Genomic DNA, 23,116 nt, shown 5'->3' with positions numbered 1-23,116 from the left:
CTTGGGAGGGTGGAGGGACAGCGCAGGAGGGGAAGACCCTCTATGAGATGTATCGATTCAGTGACTGGGGTAATAGGGATGGGTGTGTCAGAGGCAGTGTGGTTGGCGCAGGATAGAGCAGGGTTTAGGGCTGTTGTGCATAGGGTCGCTATGAGTTGGAAACGACTCGACGGCACATAACAACAACAACATGCCATAGTCTGTATTTTTCACCAACACCATAATACAAAGAAACCAATTCTTTAGTATTCATTATGCAATGTCCAACTTTCACATGCATATAACACAATTGAAAAAAAAATAAATAGCTTGTGTACCATAATCTTTACTGACATCCTTACTGCTTAGTACATTTTTAACTTAGACTTTATATTTTATTTTTTATTGTCTTCCTTTTTATTCTGTACTAGTTTATTTACAAAACTCAAATACAAATTCTCACAAATTCTTCTAATTTCCCTCACCCCCTTACATCAAATTGTACAACCCAGTAATTGAGCACCCCTTCCCCTGAACATCCACATTCCTCTGCTTCCAGCCTGTCCCATGCCTCCTGGATCCTTATACTTATTCTACAGTAAAGGTTTTATACAATATTTATCCTTGTGCGACTGAGTTAGTTCACTCAGCATAATGCTTTCCAGTTCCTCCCAAGTTAGGTAATAATTTACAAAGTTATTGCTCCTGCATGCTTCATAGTATTCCATTGTGTGAATTTATCATAATTTCTCAATCCATTCATTTGTGGTTGTACATTTGGGCTATAAAAATTGCTGTATAAATCTCAGTTTAGTACTTTTAAGAAGCCCTTGACAACATATTTGCCCAATGCAATATATCTTGTGATTTCTCCTTTTTTTATGAATATACAGTCTTTATTTTCTCTAAAAATGGAGCAAAGAAAACTATAGATTAAGAAATTATCTGCATGAATGAAAATGGAAATGCCAAGCTTCATAGCAGTGGTTTCCAGATGCTCAATGGAAGGACTTAAAATTGGCCCGTGTTAGGCAAGATCCTTCTGAGTTGGCTCAGACCTCAAGGTTTTGAGTAGTATTTCCAATAGTAAAACAAACAGTAGAATATGTGAGACTACGTCCCACAAAAGGCTGATAGTCCTGTCACCTCTATCAAACCCATTCTGAAAAGAACAAGGAGAAGGCCAGCTTGTGGGATTGCCTTCCCAGGGTAGGTAGAGTCAAGCAAAATGAAACCCTTGACAGCATCAATTCTTCCTCCATATATCATATGGTACATATACAATGGCTCAAATCAGGCACACATTCATCTTCACTATGATATCTTTGCTTTTTAGCACATTAAAGAATTTGATAAAGCTAATGAGTTCAATCACAAGCAAACAAGATACTGCTGAAGATTATCCAGAAGCGACTGGAACAGGACATAAGCAGAGAACTGCAAAATGTGCAAGCTAGGCTTAGAAGAGGCTGTGGCACTAGGGACATCATAGTCAATGATAGATGGATCTTGGCTGAAAGCAGAGTACCAGAGGAATGTTTATCTGTGTTTCACTGACCTTGCAAAGGCATTTCACTGCGTGAATCACAACAAATTGTGGCTAAACTTGAAAGAAAGGCAATCCCAGAACACTAAGTTCTCATGCGAAAACTAAGACCAGGAAGCAGTAGTCAGAACAGAGCAGGAAAACCCTGTATGGTTCAGGATCAGGAAAGGTATATATCAAGGATGGATCCTATTCCCATGCCTTTTCAATTTCTATACAGAACAGATCGGAACAAACTGGACTTTATGAAGAAGAATGTATCATCAGGGATCAGAGGAAGATTCATCAGCAACCTTTGTTGTGTAGATAACAACCTTGCTTACTGAAACTTAAGAAGACATGAAACATTTGCTGCAGAAAGTTGAGGACTGTAGTCTACAATATGGGTTGAAGCTGAACATCAAGAAAACAAATATTCTCACCACTGGGTCAATTAGTAGCTTCATGATGGATGGAGAAGAGACTGAGATTGTTGGTCCCACAATAAACTCTCTTGACACAAGAAGTCAGGAAATCAAAAGCCAAATTGCATTGGGAAAGTCTGCTATCCTCTCTAGAGTATTGACTGAAGAGCAAAGTGGTCAGTCTGGAGACTAAGGTGTGCCTGATACAGGGATGGCCTTTGCAATTACTTGCTATACATCTGAAAGCTGGACAGTAACTAAGAATGATAGAGGAAAGATTGATGCCTTTGAGTTGTGGTGCTAGAAAAGAGTGTTGAACATTCTACGGGCCACTGGGAGAACAAACAGGTCTGTCTTAGACAGGATGAAACCAAGCTGCTCCCTGGAGGCAAGAGTTTTGAGGCTCTATCTCATATACTTTGGGCACGTGGTCAAGGAGGGACCAGACCTTGGAGAGGACATCATGTTTGGAAGGGTGGAGAGACAGTGCAAGAGAGGGAGACCCTTGATGAGATAGATTGATTCAGTAACTGGGGTAATGGAGGCAGGTGTGTCAGAGACAAGAAGGTTGGCACAGGATAGGGCAGGGTTCAGAGCTGATGTACATAGGGTTGCTACAAGTCACATGTGACCCAATGACACATAACAAGTGAGTTCAAACTGCTGATGTTTCAGTTAGTAGTTAAGTGCTAATCATTGTGTAATCAGGGTTCTTTTAACATCAAATATAAGTCATTAGGTTAAATAGACAAATCAACCAACAAGCAAGATTAGAAGCTTTGTGCCTAGCAATAGTGTTTATCTCTAATGTCCTCACCACTCATCTATCAGTTTGGCCTACTAGGGTACCTTGAGTACTGGTTTGACTTTTGAAGCTATGTGACTGGTATTTCAAACACCAGCTGGGTCATGTTTGGAGAGATTTTAGAAAAAAATCATGGTAGACAGATTTTTGCAAAACTTTTAGACTAAGACAAGATAGGAAGGGAGGCTTAACTATCTGCTTAAAAACTTAAACTAACTCATCGCCCTAGAGTCAGAGTCAACTCATAGTTGACCCTCCAGCATAAGAGGTTATAAATTACTCTGGAGGAGACTATATATCTTTATCCTGCAGAGAAATTGGTAGATTTAAACTGTCTGACTTTGAAGTGGCAGCACAACTCTTTTCCCACTAGGCCACCAGGCCTCTCTAAAAAAATTAGCCAGTGAAAACTTAGTGGATGTTGTCCAAGGCACTTGATTTGAATACATCGTCTGGACAGATCAACTGCTGAAGAAGGTCATCATGTCTGAAATAGAGACCCTTGATGAAATAGTTTCCTGCAACAGCAGCAATAATGGGCTCAAGCATCCATCCACTTCTGAAATAACAGGACTTTGATAACCCTATGTAAAACGGAGCACACTTAGACTAGCAGATATAGCAAGTGAGGCTGAGACCTTGAGTATGGAAACAAATAGAAGAAGCAACAGCTGTAAGCAGACACTAGTTACTGGATTCCGTCACTGGGGTAATGGGACAGGCATGTTGGAGACAATAAGATTGGCAAGGGATAGAGCAGAGTTTAGGGCTATTAAACATAGGGTCGCTATGATTTGCAGGTGACTTGATGGCACATAACAACAGCAACAGCAATCTGATTATGTCTATCTCTCTATCATGAACCAATCTCTGTAATCTTATGTTACACCCCTTTGACCTTGCTTTCTTGGTTGTTCATCTTCCAATCTTATTCCCTTGCTTTGCTATTCCCTTTACATGGACACACAATGAAAATTCTCTGCCTGATGATGAGTGTATAACATTGTTTTTACTCTCATCTAAGGCCAAGTCTTGCATTTTCCCTGAAGAGGTCACACTCCATTTTATATTCCCTTACTGGCACATGTCTCTTGCAGTTACAGTTTTATTTGTATCATTGTCTCTTTTTATTAATGTCTTTCTTTCCCAATTGACTTTAAACTCTGAACAGGCCATGAGCCACTTCTTTCTTTGCTCACTTGAATCTTCATCAAAAACTCAGTTACCACAAATTCATTTCCAACTCATAGAGGCTGCTTCTGTTTGTCAGAGTAAAACTATGCTCTGTAGCGTTTTCAGACACTGATTCTTCAAAGACAAATTGGCAGAACTTTCTCCTAAGACACTTTTAGGTATAAATGTTAAAATGCAACCCGAGGTGTTAACAGTTTGTAGGGACTTCAACACTTACTACAGTTTCTGCTATACAACCAAAAGACAAGTGTCCTCTCCAAAGTACTGAAGAGCAATGGTGTCACTCTGGAGACTAAGGTGCACCTAATACAGGCCATGGTCTTTGCAATCACTTGTTATGCATCAAAGAATTGGGCAATGACTAGTGAGGATAGAAGGAGAGGTGATGCCTTTGAGCTGTGATGCTGGAGAAGAGTATTGAATATACCATGGACTGACAAGAAAACAATCAGGTTCATCCTGGAGAGGGTTAATCCAGGTTGCTCCTCGGAAGCAAGGATTCCGAGGCTTCATCTGACATAATTTGGACATGTTGTAAGGAGGGACGAGACCTTGAAGAGGGACATCATGCTTGGGAGGGTGGAGGGACAGCACAGGAGAGGGAGACCCTCTATGAGGTGGATTGATTCAGTGACTGGGGTAATCAGGGTGGGTGTGTTGAAGACAGTGCCATTGGCACAGGACAGAGCAGGGTTTAGCGATGTTGTGCATTGGGTTGCTATGAGTTACAAGTGAATCCATGGCACATAACAACAACAACAACATTTTCTAGTTGAGAGTTGAGAATGGAGATGTAGTCTGTAAGGAGTTGCACTGCTAATCCAAATGCCTCACTTCTCTGGTAGTTTAAATCCACCAGCAGCCTCAGTCTTCTCCTGTGCAATTTAAAGCATTGGAAACCTGCTGGAGGGTCAGGCAATAGTCAATTCTAATTCAGCAGTAATGAATATGAGAGTGGCAGAAGTGGAAATTAAACCCACTTTTCCTCACTTCAGGTTCACTGATCTTTTTGCCCTTTGTATCTTTCTATCTGTCCTGCGCGCGCACACACACACACACACACACACACACACACACACACACACACACTTTCTACTCTTATTGTTCATGTGATTCATCATCTCTTAAAAACAAAACAAAACAAAAAAACCCCAGAAGTGTCATCTACTTCCTAAACCACATGACTCTGGAGACTCTATGAGCATAGAGAAATAATAATAGTTACAAAACAGGGGTTTTTCAGGTCTTTTGTTCATAGGGTTGCTCTGAGTTGTACTCAACTTAACAACACTTAACAACAACACATACTACATTAGCAATGTTAAGAAGGCATAGCACACCAACCCTTGGAAAGACTGAAAACTGTCTTCAAAGTTGTAAATACCATAAATAATTCTGGCTACAAAAAAAAAAAAAGAAAAGAAATCCTAAATGGCCTCCTTGGTCCAGATCTTCCCTCGTCTTGACAAAGGGAGGATCATCCAAAACTGTCACTAACCCATAAATTATTGTCTTCAACAGGGATGAGAAGATAAGTGTGTCCTCATCAAACAATGGAAATTAAAATTAATCTAACTCTTTTGAAAGAGCATGTTAATGTCATAGTGATAGACACTGAGGATGAAGGTGAAAGATTCAAACACAGATAGAAATTGTAGTTATTTTCTGTCCAATTCAAGGTTGTGTTATGTTTTGTTATTACTGAGTTTGAAACAGGCTCATAACTAAAACTTCAGTGGGTTTTTAGACATTGTAAGCTTCACAGGAGGAAACTGCCCATCTTTCTCCGTCAGAGCAATCGGTGGATACAAACCACATGCCTTTAGGTTGACAGAGCAACTCCTTACCCACTAGACTACCAGAGTGCCTTAAGGAGGTAGGTAATTTCTATCAGATTTATTTTATCATTAAAATTCCATACACTGAGGAATCCTCAAGGTTTAACTCTAAATATGCCCAAGGAAACACACACACAGAGGTTATGAACATAATAGGTTATGAAAGGTACAAAGAAACAGTTCTAATCTCCAGCAGTTTTAGTAACCACATAAAGTATATATTTTTCAGGATGAAATGAAGAACGAAGATAATAAAAATGAATTTTCTCAGAGCCTGTGATAAATTACCCAACTTCCACTTAGTACATTCAATTCCTCATAACCCTTGCCAAATTTCCGAGGTTATACATCTGCAGGTAAGAAGACTGCCCGTCTTTCTCCAGCATAACTGGTGGACTTGAATCCGAGATCTTTTGTTTAGCAGGACAACACACGATGCTACTTGGGCATAAATATTATTTTTAGTTACAAAGCGAATGCTGTCAGTAGATTCCCATTAGCCAGTTGTGGTAGATGGATATCAATGTGTGTTAAAAACATTAAGTGCTTTGGTCACTGTTTCTAATTAATAAGGTATTTTCAAATATTTCAGACCAAAGCTTCCAAGACATTATCAAGAAATAGTGACTGCAGTTCAAACGGCTGACGTGAAACTCAAGAGAACACAACAGCAGTTGTTTAATAATAGTTTGTATAATAAAATATTGAGATTATCATGTATTCCCCATCATAGAGGATGGATCTTAATATCATTTTAATGTTTCCTTACTAAAATAAAATTTTAATTAAGGCTAAAGATATATTGCCTAAGGTAAGCTAAACTGTTCAAAATTATTAACTGCTTGAATACTTGTTGCTATACTACAAGCCTCCATAAAAGAAAAGAAATTAAGTACTCGAGGGATTAACACAATTTTGAAAGCTGCACCCCCCCCTCCTCCTTTTAGATACGCCTAACTGAGCCATAACTATTTTTCTCCACTCAGCCAGACTCCAGCTTTGTGGCTTTTTTAATAACCTGGCTTTTCAAGGCCCTGCCCGTGAGACTCTTTTCATTTCTGCCGCAATACATACAAGCAAATTTCTTCCAGTTGCTCAACAGTCCAATGCCTCCCTTTCTTCGTTGCTGAAGCATTTCATTGCAGTTTCATTGACGGGCGGTGTTCTGTTACAGTGGAATCAATAGCTTCCCTCTTCCCAGCACACCGATTAGCTTGTCAGTCAGGGCCTGGGGGAGGTAGTGTAAATCCAAAATACCAGGGGCCAGGAGTTTTAAAATAGAGGAATGTAAGCAAGCCCCCATGGTTGTCTACCACCTGTTGCTCTGCAACATGTGCAGAGTGTATTAACTTTTTAGCTGCAGCATGCCTTAAAGGTCAACCGCGATGGAAGCCTTAAGCTTTTGGAATACTTTAACTCATTACAAGAAATCAACCTCTCCTGATTTGTAACTGGGTCTGTGACAAAAGGGAATTTATTCTTTGTGAGGCTAAATTTGACAAACAGGTTGTGGGAGGGATGATCAGGAAGAGTGTAGGGGGAGGGAAAGTGGTTTCTTATTTTCTTTTTCAAAGTAAATGGTCTCCTGCTTCTTGATTACACATTAATGGAAACCAGTTTCCACAGTTAATGGGAGCATGCTGTGGGTTTCCATATGGAATATGTGTGTGTATGTGTCTTTTTCAAACTCTGGGAAGACTCTTTTCTGATAACTGTGGAGTCATAAGCTTGTGAATTTTTGTTTTGCTTCATCTGTTTTGTGGGGAGTTTTCCCCCCAAAAGTTAGAAACACAAGAAAAGGAAAGACTAGAGAAAGAAGCACAAAATAAGTGTGACTATCTTCTTGGCATGCACACCAAAAATAGTGTATTAGGCAAATAGATTAGATATGGTAAAGAGATGATTACAAAATGCTGTACTTATTTAAAAAAAAAGTCTTAACATTTTACTATGGAAGGATGTGAAATCACCCACAAAGAGTACAAATGAAGCCTTCTAGTCAACCCAGGAAATCTTACAGATATTTATGATTCAAAACCGTATCACCCAAGACCACAAAAAGAAATTCTGTACTTACTGCATAAAGGCATTACAGTCAAAGAAAGGTTTGCTTTCACCACTTGGAGTTTTCTCACAAAACCTCCATAAACTCACCACAAACCACAATGTAAACCAGCACATTTCAGAAATGACTTGTTAACCTAATTCCACCAAATTAATTCATTCATTTTAAAAGGGATTTCTGACTAATGATGCGAACAAAAGCTCCAAAGCCATAGGAACACCCATCTGGATTCGAAGCTTGGCAGGGAAAATATTACTCTTTTGACAAAAGCACACAAGTGGAAAACACTGGTTCCTCTAGAGCTAAATATAATAGAAAAAAGTGTAATATAAATTTATCAGAGAACTAAACATGTCCAATTCAAAATAGAGAAAGTATGTACACTCAACTCTACTTCCCAAGGGGAGGGAAAATGAATATTCTCTTTTAGATTATTTTTGTGTTTGTCTTTGTGCTATTCTACATATGCAATTTCAATGTTGTTATTGTTGTTGTTACGTACTGTCAAGTTAGAATCGACTCACAGCTGACCTTCCAGTGGGTTTTCAGAGGAGGAGATTGCCTGTCCTGCAGAGCTGATGGTGGAATCAAACCATGTACCTTCAGGTCAGCAGCACAGCTCCTTACCCTTAGGCCACCAGAGGACACTAACAGCTGTGTGTATTTCTTTTCACTCTTTCCCTACCAGTCATGTACCAATAAATTTCGCTTCATAGGCATTTGTTGCTTACCAGCCTCAGGCTTTGAGTCCCTGTATGATGCAAACAATTAATATGCCCAGTCACAAAAGATTGGAAGTTCAAATCTCCTCAGGAGGACCCCAAAAGAAAGGCCCACCAATCAGCTGCCAGAATCTCAGCCCCTGCGAAAGCTATGAAAAATAGTTCTGCCTCAGCACTAGCACATGAGGCTGTCGTGAGACTTGACAGAAACTGGCTTTAAGAGTGGACCTATCACTGGAGCTGCTGGTGTGGAGCGGAAAGGTACACACAAAGAAATTTAAGTACCGGGTATTTGGAACTCAATTTCCTAAATTAAGCAACTCATCAAGTCATGTAAAGTTTAAGAACAGAACACCGTTCCCAAAAGGTGAAAAACAGTCACTCTGTTAGCCATGCTGTTATTATCACATTCCACTGAGTCAATTACACCCCACAGCAACCTTATGAACAATGGCTCTGAACCTCGCCCTATCCTGGGTCAACCATACCATCTCCGACACATCTTACTCCATTGCCAAAGTCACTGTGTTAATCCATCTCATCCAGGGTCTTCCTCTTCTGTACTAACCTTCTAAACATGATATCCTGCAAGAACTGGTCCCTCTTGGCAATATGCCCAAAGTATGTGAGAAGTAGCATCAAAATCCTTGCCTCCAAGGAGTAAACTAATTTCATCCTTTCCAGAACAAAATTTTTTGTTTTCTTGGAAGTCCATGATATGTTCAATACTCTTCTCCAGCATCACAACTCAAATGCATCAATTCTGTCATCTTTATTCCTTGTCCGGCTTTCAGATGCACAGCAAGCAATTAAAAAGATCATGGCATGGATCAGACACACCTTAGTCTCTAGTCTAATGTCTTCATCTAATAGTTTCCTAAATATCTTAACTTCCTTCTTTGCAAGAGAACTTTAGTTGCATAGATTTTTCAGAAAAAAAAATGGTGATGAGAAATCAAACACACTTCTCCTGCATATGTACGAATGTTGTTAATAGTTGCTTTTCCTCAATTCCCATAGCTACCATTAATAAATAAGAGAGTGGGGTGGAGCTCCCCGATTAAAAAAAGCTTGGAAAGAGGGGTGGCATCCACTTCCGTAATATCTTGCCTCCGGAAACCCTATGAACCTGGAGAGAGGATAAAAGGCACTCGAGGACTCTCCTTCATAGGGACGCTATGAGTCGCCTGCGACTCGATGGCACTTAACAGCAACAACAGCTACTAGTAATCCCTTACAGCTTCTACCATTAGGAAAAATTAGACACAAATATACAAAGTAGAGTAATTGACAACTGATGCGTATTAGATAGACGAAAACACACATTCTTTACAGCTGACTCCTGGGTCTAATATAAACAGGAAACAGTTCATTTATCAGCATTCTATTTCAATACTGATACACGATTCTCAGAGTGTGAAACTTGAAGTCTGTTCAGCACTTGATTGTCACTATTGCTCTATACAAATATACGCTTGTTATATTTCATGTACCAGAAGCTGTTGAATCCACTCCAACTCAAGGCAACCCCATGTGTATCAGAGCAGAACTGTGCTCCTTTAAGCTTCCGATAGCTGATTTTGCAGAAGGAAATCTCCAGGCCTTTCTTCTGTGGCATCTCTGGGAGGAGTTGAACTCCTAGCTTTCTATTAGTAGCCAAGTGTTTGTACTAACCATTTGCATCACCAATGGACTCCTTTTCTCCACAGATAGGTATGTATGGAGCAGCTTACAGTAAACTCTTATGACTAAGATTTCTCCACAGTCACCGTGTCTTATCAACTGGTTGATAAATCACCTTATAAATAGTTTCATCTTCAACAACTTCATGGGAACATATTCAGCAACTCCTTAACTATTCCACAAACTTAGGTCCTGTGCCTGTTGCTTATGCACCTCGGCCAAAGTTGGTTTATGTCTATATAATGCACATTAGTTTTCCTCTTTAATACCAGTGTAGTATATGAGTGGTCCTTAGCCAAAAAGTATTTCTCTTTCTGCCTTTGGTGACCAACCACCCATGTAGCAGCCTCATATATCAGAACTTCTCTTGGGGATACTTTAGATGGGTCTTGTTCAAGTGAAAAATTAAATTCTTTTATAATGGCTTCTTTTTTATTAATTTTAATGAAAGTTTACAGATACTTTGGATTTCCATTCATTCATTGTTGCACTTTTCTCCCTTCCCACTGCTCCCCACTAATTCACTCTTCTCTTTGAAAAGTAAAATTCTTTCATTGTTATACAATCCCTCCCCCCAAGTTCACTCCACTATGCAGCCTTCATTCTGAACTGTTGTGACAATAATACCAGATTACATATCCCTTTTAAACAGTTCTCTCTCTCATCTGTTTCAATGCAGTTTACATCATTCGTCCCCCCCTTTCTCAGTGTCACCTCAACCCCAATGTCAGTCCCATTTTACAACAGTGGCACTATGTGTCCTTTTGTGACTGAGATATTTCACTCAGCGTAACATCCTCCAGGATCACCAATTTTGTTTAATACTTCATGAGTTCCTTGTTTTTTCAATGCAGCGTAGTATTCGTGAATATACCAGAGCATCTCTATACATTCGTTTGTTGATGGGCACTTGGGTTGTTTCCAGCTCTTTGCTATTGTGAACAAAGCCGCAATAAACATGGGTGTGCATATATCTACTTGTGTGGTGGTTATGGTTTCTTTGGGGTATATTCTCAGTAGTGGAATTGCTGAGTCAAATGGTATTTCTATTTGCAACTTTTTGAGAAAGCACCATACTGCTTTCCATAGGGGTCGCAAAATTTTACACTCCCACAAGCAGACGAATAAGAGTTCTAGTTTCTCTGCAACCTCCCCAGCATTTGTTGCTTGCTATTCTGTTAAATTTTGCTATTCCTACCGGGGTATGATGATTTGTCATATATAATGGCTTTTTAAACACTATAATAAAGCTGATATTAACAAATCACCTGTGGTTGAACAACATTAACCAAATATGAAACATCAGTGGTACAGGGAGAACTCTTTCCCAGGTAATCCTAAATAAACCACTCCAGAAAACCAAGCATGCTGTCAAATTGTGGGTTTTGTTTAATTCTCAGAATATTTAACCTGAATCTTACCATTACATAGTTTTCACAGTATTTAATATTTAATAAAGTTTTAAATAGCCTCAATTGTTCCTCTTAATCCAGGTCTAATTTCCCATTCTAATTAAGAGCAGCTAAGAATAAATGCTTCAGGAACATAACTGCCAAGAGTTGCTCATTTACATTACTTCTGAAATTTGAGAAATGAGATGATTATCCTCAACAAGTCCTATACAGAATTAGAATCTTCCCCAGTTTTCAGTTACCACTGGAGACCTGACCACGCCAAGGTCGCCCAGAGCTCAGGTTCCTTGTCAGTATGAACCATCACAATGCCTACTACATTCTATTTTTACTTTATTCTAGTCTCAAAAGGAGGTAGCAGGAATTATAGAAACAGCTGCAGTGTACTAAGATAACTAAAAAATTGGATTAAATAGACAAGGATAAGAACTGAAGAAGATGGAAGTTCACAGGCATGAATGCATGGAACATTATGGAGTAAAGAAGCTACAATTATTCTCCAAAAATCATAAGCTTAAAATGAACAGGTCCAGTTTTCTGTGGATTTTACCCCTTTTGTTATTGCCATAAACTCCAACGTTCCACTTAAAACACTGTATGCAATCAAAAGAGTAATTGTCTCTCCAGTTAATTGCTTATCACAGTAAGAAGTGATTATGTAGCTTTTTAACAGGGAAAGGGCAATTTCTAACCCCATACTATTCCAGGATCAACTATAGTTTTACCCTAAGAAATCACCATTCCAAGGAGTACTCTATAACATTGACACTGTGTAGGTAACAGAATAGCTAAAGCGTTGGGATCTAGTAGATCTGGTACTGAAATCTAATCTTGTTACTTATGAACCTGACTTGAAACCTTTCATCAGATATTTATCTTCTCTGAACCTCTGTTTTCCCTCTACAGTGAAATAAATTTAACACTATCAACTTTCAGGGTCATTACTAGATTAAAAGTAAGGCACATAATCACCTTGTCTGTCAAGTGACTGAGTACATGTTAAGTACCCAATAAAATGCAGATGATGTGACTGAATTTTCTACCCAGAATACACACACACACATAGACACACACACACACACACACACACACACACACACACACACACACTTATATGTACTCATACATTGTTGTTGTTGTTGTTATGTGTCGTCTAGTCACCTACCACTCACAGCAACCCTATACACAATACCTCTGAACCTTGCCCTTTTCTAAGTCCTCACAAAGTTTCAAAATCCTTTCCTCCAAGGAGCAAGTTGGTTTCACCCTCACCAAAACAGACCTATATACTCTCTTGTCAAACCATGGTAAGTCCAACACTCTTTCCAGCACCACAACTCAAAGGCATCCATTCTTCTTCTGTCATCTTTAGTCATTGTCCTGCTCTCTGTTGGATAGCAAGTAATTCCAAAGACCATGGCACATATTAGTCTCTAGCCTGATAATGTTGCTCTTCTGTACTTTGGATTTGTTGATGGTTTTCATTATGAACTGTCAAATCACCTGTGACACATAGTGACCCTATGTATAATAGCTCTGAAGCCTGTCCTATCCTGACCCATTCTCACTGGCTCCAATACACCTACCCCAAATTCCTAGTTTCTGGAATCCATCTCATCCAGGGTCTTCCTCTCCTGCACTGTCCCTCCATCCTTCAGAGAATGATGCCCTCCTCCAAGGATCTGTCCCGTCTGGTGACATGTCAAAAGTATGTGAGACAGAGCTTAAAAATCCTAGCCTCCAAGGAGATACCTGGTTTCACCTTCTCCAAGATAGACTTATTTATTTTCTTGGTAGACCATAGTATGTTCAAGCAAGATTCTTCTCCAGCACCACAACTTGAAGGCATAAATTCTTCTTTCATTCTAAGTCATTTTCCAGCTCTCTGATGCATAGCAAGTAATTGCAAAGACCATGGACTGGATCAGGCACACCTTAGACTCTAGACTGACATAGTTGTTTCTCAGTGCTCTGGATAGGTCCCTGAAAGCAGAGATTTACCTAATGCAATTTGCCTTTTGATTTCCTGGCTGCTGGTGCTAAGAGTTTTGATAGTAGAGCTACACAAGCTGTAACTTTTAACAACCTCAATTTCTTCTCCATCCATCAGGGTGCTGCTAATTGACCCAGTGGTGAGAATCTTCATCTAATTCATGTTGAGCTTCAATCTATATTGAAGATTACACCTCTGCAGCAAATGCCACAGGTCCTTCCCAGTTTCAACAAGCAAGGTTGTGTCATCATTTGCATAGCAAAGGTGGTTGAGTCAGGGAGGGGGGAGGAGAGAGAGAGCATGCTCACATTCTAGCAGCCTAATGGCAAGAAGCTACACTACATTCCTGAAGGCACGTGGTTCAAGGCTATCAGCTGCTCCAAGCTGGAAGGATGGGCAATTTTTTCTTGTGCAGTTAAAAGGCATCTAAAAACCAGCTGGAGGGTCAGGTCTTTGTTGTTTCCAACTTGATGTTACACACCACAACCATATACCTGTTTGTGTTTTATTGGCTATGCAAAGGCATTTGCCAGTGTGAATCATAACAAATTGTGAGTAACACTGAGAAAAATTGGAATCCCCAAATACTTGATTTTGCTCATGCAAAACCTAAACCTAGACCTAGAAGCTGCTGTCCAAACAATGGAAGATAACACCATATAGTTAAAAATCAAGAAAGGAGTGCATAAGGAATGTATCCTTTCTCCATGTCTTTTTCTGATATATATGTTGCAATCTATATGTTGAACACATCATTTGAAAGGCTGGACTCTGAAAAAGAATGTGGCGTCCAGCTTATAGTAAGACTCATCAATAGCCTGATTATGCAAATGGTACAAACTTTCTCATTGAAACTGAGGAAGACTTGTAGCACATGCTTCAGAAGATCAAAGACTTCAACCTACAATTTGGATTGCATCTCACCATCAGAAAAACAAAACTTCTCACCACCATGCCAATAAAGCAGCATCATGATAAATGGAACTGCTGGCAATTTCATCTTGCTCAGATTCACAAAGAAATGCATCAGGTAAATCTGTTCTCAATGTCCTCTTCAGAGTGTTAAAAGCAATGGTATAACTCTAAAAACTAAGGTGCTTCTTATCTTACCCATGGTCTTTTCTATTGTCTGCTATGGATCTAAGAGCTAGACAACAGTGACTAAGGTTAATAAAAGAATTGATACCTTTGAGTTGTCGTGCTGGAGAAGAGCATCAAGCACAGCATGAACTGCCCTGGAGAGGGTGAGACTTCATTGCTTCTTAGAGTAAGGACTTTAAAATTTATCTCACATACTTGCACATGTTGTCAAGAGAGCCAGTCCTCAGAGAAGAACTTCTTACTTGGAAGAGTAGAAGGTCAACACAAAAGAAGACGACCCTGGTTTAAATGGATTGACTATGGCAATGGAGTCAGGTGTGTGAGATTGGCTTAACATAGGGCAAAGTTCAGAGATGTTAATCATAGTTACTTATGAGTCTTAATCACTTGAAAACACAGAACAGCATCTGTATAAATGTAAGTCCCTAACTAACTAGTGAGGCTTGTTCATGTTGTTAGGTGCCATTGAGTTCTGTACAACATAGTGACTCTATAAACAACAGACCTGAAGACTTAACTATGTTCATATGAAAACTGTATTCATACCAAGAAGCTGTAATCCCAACAGAATAAGGTAAAACTTCATGGCTTAACATCAGGAAAAGTGTGAATACCTATTCAATCTGTAAGCTAAACAAATCATTAGAGAAGCTGAACACTAGGAAGAATTTGGCACCACGATTGGAGAGGACTCATTGACAACATGTATTATGAAGATTACAAAATCTTGCTTGTTGAAAGTGAGGAGAACTTTAAATATTTGCTGCAGAAGATTAAAGACTACATACAGTCTTCAATATGTATAGCATCTCAACATTGTGAGGACAAAAATCATCACCACTAGACCAATAATAGATATATTGAGAAAAGATTGAAATTGTCAACAATTTTTTTTCTTACTTGCATCCAAAATCAACACCCTTGTTATCAGCACTCAGGAGATCAAGAAACATATTGCATTGGGCAAGTTTCCTATCAGGGACCTTTTCAAATTACTGAGGAGCAATAATGTCTATTTAAGGACTAAGGTGTACCTTGTTCAGTCAGTCTTTTCAATCACTTATTTTGCATCTGAGAGTTTGACAATAAATAAGGATGACAGAAGATTGATGCTTTTGAGTTACAGAGTTGTGGAAGAGTAATGAATACCCTGTAGACTGGAAAAGAACAGATATATCTTAGAACAACAACATTTATACACACACATACACACACACACACACACACACACACATGCAGGTGTGTGTGTGTGTGTGTGTGTGTGTGTGTGTATGATGTGCCAGCGAGTTAAGTATGACTCATCTCAAACTTATCAACAGCAGACCTGAACCTTATCCTATCCTGCACCATCTTCATCACTTTTGATGCAATTGGGTGCACAAATGCAGTCACTGTGTCTGTCCATCTCGTTAAGAGTCTTCCTCTCTTTTCCTGATCCTCCACCTTTCCAAATACAATGCCCCTCTCCAAGGAAGTGTATGTGAAATTGAGCTTCACCATCTTTATCTCCAAGGAGCATTCTGGATGCACTTCCCCCCCCCCCAAGATATATCTATCTGTTAGTTCTTTTGGCAGTACATTGGATATTTAGTGCTCTTCTTCGGGAGCACAACTCTAAGTTATAATCTTTTATCATTCTTATTCATTGCCCAGCTCTCACATGCATAGCAAGTAATTGAATAGATCATGGCCTGAACTTCAGTTTTTAGATTGACATCATTGCTCTTCAGTATTTTATATCCCCGACGGCAGACTTTTCTAATGCAATATATCTCCTGATCTCCTGGATGCTAGTGGCAAGGGTATCAATTGTTTTGTTGGATTGTGGGAGTTTTTTACTTGGTTTACTTACAAAGTTCATATACATTGTGTTTCACACTATTCTTCATTCACATTGTGTTTCATACAATCATTCTCAAGCATTATGTTTTATAAAATTACTCACCATTGGACTTTGCCCATCATTACTCTGTCTTTTCACCTGATCTTTCCCATTTCCTTGTCCTACCTCCATCCACCAAATTGTGCAACCCTGTGGTTTCATCCCTACCAATCCTCAGCATGAAATCATTGACAACTTCGGTTCTTTCTCCTACAGTAATGATGTTGCCTATTGGCTCAGTGGTGAGGATGTTTGCCTTCTTGATGCTGACATGCAAGCCATACTGAAGGCTGTAGTCCCTTGATCTTCTGTGTTAAGTCTTTCAAGTCCTCTTCACTTTCAGCAAACAAGGTTGAGTTATTTGCATAATGCAGATTATTGATGAGTCTTCCTCTAATTCTGATGTCACATTATTCTTTATAGAGTCCAGTTTCACTAACAGTTTGCACACCAATTGAATAGATATGGAAGAAAGTTACAACCCTGATACACAGCCTTCCTAATTTTAAAATATGAAGTGTATTTTTGTTCCATTTAGACACTATTTACTTGGCCTACATATACATTTTATATGAGTACTATTAAGTGTTCTGTGATTCCCATTCTTCTCAATATCAGCCACAGTCTATTATGATCCTCACAGTCAAATGCCTTTGCATAGAGAGTGTTGGTATTATATTCTCAGAATTGCAACATAATTATTTATAAATTAATTTACTAATATGCAGGATTTTAAGTATTTGTGTAGTGATTCCCAATGCCTTTAAAGATAGTTCTAACAACAGTATCATTAAAGAAAATGTTCTTGTTGTTAACTACCATCAGATTGGAACAGACCTACAGCTGATCATCCAGCAGGTTAGGAGTAGATTGTAGATCTTTCTTTCACAGAGTTGCTGGTGAATTCAAACTGCATGCTTTTGGGTTGGCAGAGCGACTCCTTTCCACTAGGCTACCAGACCTCCCTTTCAGGAAACTGGAGAATTATATTGTTCAGGCCTTGTTAGCAAGCCCAGATAGAACTAGCATGCAAATAGAGAAACAAGTCTGAGGGTGTGTGTGTGTGTGTGTGTGTTTTCAATTAGTAATGACTGAGCACTTAAACAGTTGTTAGTTGACTCTAACTCATAGCTAACCCATCTACAACAGAAAGAAGCATTGCATAGTCCTTAACAAGCTTTACAATCATTTTAATCCAAATTATTGTTTTAATTTCAAATCAAAGTTCATGGCCATTGTTGTGGCCACTGTGTAATTTGAGCATCCTCCAGTTGAGTCAATCTTCTATCACCACATAAGGTAACACTATGTTGTAGTCCATAGAGATTTCATTTGCCAGTATTCAGAAGTAGATCATCAAGCCTTTGCTTTCTTGTCCTGACCTGGAAGCCTCTTCAAACCTTCTGCTGTGGGTGACATTACTGAAGTATTGATGTCATAGCTTCCAGCATGATGGCAACATGCACGCCACTGAGGGATGGTAAACTCAATGTCAATTGAGGACTTCAACATTAACTCTAGGTCATGGATATGTATTACTCTCTTTAATATAATAAATATCAAACCAAAATATTATTTACATTCTTCCCACTCTCAAACTGAGGAAAATGAAGCTCAAGTCTCCTTGGTGCTTCTAGCAAAGTTGATGAGCTTCTAGCCTTCAAGGTTAGACTCTAGGACATAGGCTAGAAGATGTACAATATCTCCTTTAGAATTAATGAAAGTGTTTTAATGATGATGATGACACAACACTGTGATAGTGTTAATGTCATTAATGACGAAGTGCATATTGTATATATTTTGCCACTATCAAAAAAGAGAGAAACCTTTATGGGAACCCAATATAAAAACAGGTTAAAACAGTGGCATTCTGCAAAACTTGAGAGACTTGGGAGTTCCTGAGCCCTCTGTGCTCTGGAAATACTCTCATTAAAACATAGACGCTTAAGTTTACTCCAATAACCCATGCCAAGCAGCTCTGAGGAAAAGCAGAACTAAAAGCTCTTCTTTTTTTTTTCTTTTTTTTGCTATGTGGATATTAAACCACATTTGGAATGAAATGCCAAGAAAGGGTTTTCATGAGGTGTGACATATTAAGTCCACACTAGTAATGTCCGTTTGCTTGGGAGGAAAAGTTTCTCAAACAAGAAATCTTTGAAGATGAAGATGGTTGGAGTGGTTTGGTTTTGCTTTTTTAAGCGTTCAGAGAACAGAAAACATTAGTCAAACAATCAGCACTTTTGACTGTGAAGGCTTCTGGGGAAAAAAGTGAGCAAGCAATCTTACTTTGCAATATGAGATGTCATTACTCATCAGATTTGCAAAGTCAAACTACACCTTTTTATTTATACTTGGGGAAAATACTGTCCAGCCTAAACATAGAATTTTAAGGTGTATTCCATTCATTGCTTTAAGGTTGCTTCACATGATGGTAGCATCTTGTCTTTTTGTTTCTTGAGAAGTTGTCCCCTTGATGCCTAAGCCCAGGATACAGTTTTGCAAATGAACTAAAGAGCAAAGATCCTGCCACTCTAGAACAAGACCCTGATGTGCTGGCCTCTTTCTACCCTAACCTTTTCTTTTCTTTTTCCCTTTTAACAGTTGTGTGAACTAGTTGTGGAGATGGCCTGGTGAATGACTGTAGGTTAGAGCATTTTTTTTCTCTCTCTGAAGAGTGGATTTTCTCAAGAACAACATATGAAAGTGCTGAGTTAATGTTGAAGCTGGTCTTTCTTACCGCTGTTTGTGCATAGTTCAGGAAACAAGCTCTCAACATGTGGGTAAGAAGTCTTAAACCCAGATTACTGCACCTCTCTCCAGAGTGCTCTTTTTTGGTAAAAGGTGAAAGGTCATCCTCTCAGACTGGATAGTTGTGCTCAGGCAATTACAAGACCCCTCTGTTTCTACAAAAGAGATCTTTAAAACCACAACAAAAGGTTTTATGTGACTGATTCACAAAAATAACCAACCAAAACCAAAAAATCCACTATTAAACAAATAGGAGAATCATGCAAAATCATTAGATAAAAGGAGTATTTATTTTTTAATTCTAAGATTATTAACAGCAAAATTATATATTTTTAAAGTAAACAATAAATGTAGTTTTATTTATTCCACTAAAATCGAAGACATAATATCTCCATTTATTCTTTCAAGTTAAAAAAAAAAACCCAACAGTTCAATCTATTAAAATGCTAGAATTCAACAAATCTAATTATACATACTCATAAAGTTGTATTTATCTTAACACTCACAATACATTCTTTAAATAGAATATTATATGGTTTGGATGTTGTATGAGCACAGTATCGAAGTCTGGTCTCCCTTGTTTTTTGACATAGCAAACAAGTTGCATCTTGGCTTGGGTGGTCAATGTGCTAAGAGGAATTTGCTCTTCTTTTTTTATCCTCAGTTTATGTCATTATCCGATAGGGGTCCCTTGCACATTTTTATTACTATTTTCACTTTTAGAGAAGCCTATCTTTAACTGCTGGGGGAAATTTACCCTCATTTTAAGGAAGGTGATTGTTGAGTGTGGTATGCCTGAGTTGTGAACCATAACATTCATTGATTTTGTACCTTCATGTTATCTCATAAGTTTTAGGGATATTTATGCATGTAGTAGAATATTGCTTGCACACACATATCGTATGAAAAAAAAGGAACATTGACCTTGGATACTCAATTACACATCCTTGTTCAACTTGTAGAATTCAGACTGCTTTAATATAAAAGATTTGAGATTGGGTAGGGTTTTCCACCACCTTTCCTCAGCATTATGAGCTTAGATAGCCTAGTTCAAATCCATCAACTATGGACATTTTCCCCCCTTGAGTTTTCGAAGTCAACAGAGGAGTAGACTGCTCATCATTCTCCTGTGGATTCTAACTGTCCATCTTTAAATTTGCGATGTAATTCTTTATCTATTAGGCAGAGGATTTCTCTCGCCTCTGCTTCCAATCTTTGCTAGCAAATATGGGAGATAGCTGACTGCTTGGAAGAGATCTGTATTCATTCCCAGTTCCAAGAATGGTAATCCAACAGTTTGTGGAAATTATTGAACATTAATATCAAATGCAGGTAAAATCCTGAAGAATATTACTAAAAAATGGCTAGAATTATACATCAATAGAGAATTGCCAGAAGTTCCAACTGGATTCAGAAGAGGTCATAGAGTTGTGGCTATCATTGACCATGCCAGATGGGTCCTGGCTGAAAGCAGAGATTACCAGAAAGATATTTACTTGTGTTTTATTGACTATGACAAGACATTTGACTGTGTGTATCATAACAAATTACTGACAACATTAAGAGTAACAGGAATCTTGGTACACTTCACTGAGTTCACACAAAAATCTATACATAGACCAAGAAGAAGTTGTCTGAACAGAGCAAAGGAAGGCTTGCATGGTTTAAAATCAGGAAAATGTGAGCAAAGGTTGGATCCTTTCTCCATAACTGTTCAAAATAAAGAATATGGTGTCAAGATTGGAGGAAGATCCATTAACAACCTGAGATATGTAAATGACAACCTTGTCTGTAGAAAATAAAGAAGATTTGAAGCACTTATTGCAGAAGAATAAAAAAAATACCTCTACCTTCTTCAGTATGGATTGCATCTTGGAAGGGGAAGAAGGAGGATTGTATAACAATGAAAGACTTTTTCTTTTACTTTTCGAAGAGAAGAGCGAACTGGGGTGGGAGACGTGGGCAGGAAGAAAAATGCAACAATGAATAAATGGAAATCCAAAGTCTCTGTAAAAGTTCATCAAAATTAATGATTTAAAAAAAAGAAAAGAAAAATCCTTACCATTAGAGCAACCGGTAATTCATGACAGATGGAGAAAAGATTGAAGTTATCAATGACTTCATTTTATTTGAAGCCACAACCAACCCTCCTGGTTGCAGCAGTCAAGAAATCAGCAGATGTGCTGCACTGGGGAACTCTGTTGTCAAGGACTTCTCCAAAGTTCTGAAGATCAGCGGTGTAAATTCAAAGACTAAGGAGAACCTTAACCAAGCTTTGTATTTCCAGTAGCTTCCTCTACTTAAGAAAGTTGGAAAATGAATGAGAGAAGACTCAATCTTTCACTTGTAGAGTTGGAGGAGAGTATTGAATATACTATAGATTGCCAAAAGAACAAATAAATATCTCTCAAAGGAAGTGCAACTAGAGTGCTCAATTTGTGGCAAGTATAGTAAAATTTTCTTTCTATTACTTTGGGCCTATTTTCAGGAAGACCAGTATTTAGAGACAGTCATCATGCAGGGGAAGGCAGAGAGTAGGTGAAAGAAAAGAGGGTCTGGGACTACCACAATGACAGAGATCCTGTGGATGGCAAAGTCTAAGGCAAGCTTAGTTTCTGTTGTTCATAGGACTTCTTTGAGTCACAGTCAACTTGATGATCCCAAACAAACAGCAAAAGAACCACTTCTTCAAAAGCATTTCCTAGCGTGAGGGGGAGTGCAGTGTAGAGTATCAAGACTGTATTATCAATAAACACCATTAAAAGCACTGTCAGTACTGCAGATTACAGTACTGCATGTGGAATGAAACAAGACTGTTCAGTGTAAACAAAACCCATTGAAGTATCAAGAGAAAAAAAAATCATCCAATTGTGCTGCATCAACAGAAAAAAATTTATATTCGAAAAGACCTTCGAAGCCCACTAATTGCAACTCCAACTTTTGTAACAGATAGAGATACAGCAAGGTCAGCAGGATTCTTAGATTCAGGAATGTTTGTGAACATTCATCTCTCTGGAGCAAAAACTGAGTCAATTGTGCTGATGACACCACATAAGGTTGGATCATGTCAGGGAGATTTGAGTACCTTGGCCAGTGTAGTCACAATATTAGCAAATCTTGGAAAAACTAAAGATCGTTCTCAAAATAGTAATGAAATGCCTGTCATTGAAAGCCTACCCAAAGGCAATACAGCTTCGTATGAATTTCAAGAAATGCAAACAAATGGTGATGTTTCAAGGGCATTTGGCACTCTTGCAAAAGCACTGAATCCTGGAGATGCCACACCCTGGTAGAGTTCACAGGGCATGGAAGGAAGTGTACACTTAATTGCTGGAGATGAAAACATAAATTACAATGAAAAGGAAGGGTCACTTCTCAGTGATTCAAGTTCACTATGCCTTCTCCTATGCCTGAGGAGCAGAATGTGCTCTGCACTGGGGAGTCAGCCTTCAGTTTGCTGTTATCAATGGACTGGGCACATTTGATTCCTTCTTTCCAAGCTCTAGGACAACAAAACAGCATATCATAGGTGAAAGCTTATTGAAATGAACTTTTTAATCTTGCCCAGTGCTGGCAAATAATGAACGTAGCAACCATATTAACAATGTTTGTCAACTGTCTTCACAGTAGCTTTCAACAAGGTAAAATGTCCACAGACCAAGCAGATATATGCACACCCATGTTTATCGCGGCTTTGTTCACAATAGTAAGGAGTTGGAAACAACCTAAGTGCCCATCAACAAA

The 23,116-nt window shown here is 38.7% G+C and overlaps 1 pseudogene; it reads left to right on the top strand.

Moving 5' to 3' along the window:
- LOC102843068 overlaps nt 1–23,116 on the top strand; it is a 54,388-nt pseudogene that overhangs the window by 20,389 nt on the left and 10,883 nt on the right.

Source organism: Elephantulus edwardii, unplaced genomic scaffold (assembly GCF_000299155.1).
Source record: "Elephantulus edwardii isolate Elephantulus edwardi_28Jun2011 unplaced genomic scaffold, EleEdw1.0 scaffold00204, whole genome shotgun sequence".
NCBI classification, from domain to species: domain Eukaryota; kingdom Metazoa; phylum Chordata; class Mammalia; order Macroscelidea; family Macroscelididae; genus Elephantulus; species Elephantulus edwardii.
This window is presented reverse-complemented; position numbering and strand designations above follow the sequence as displayed.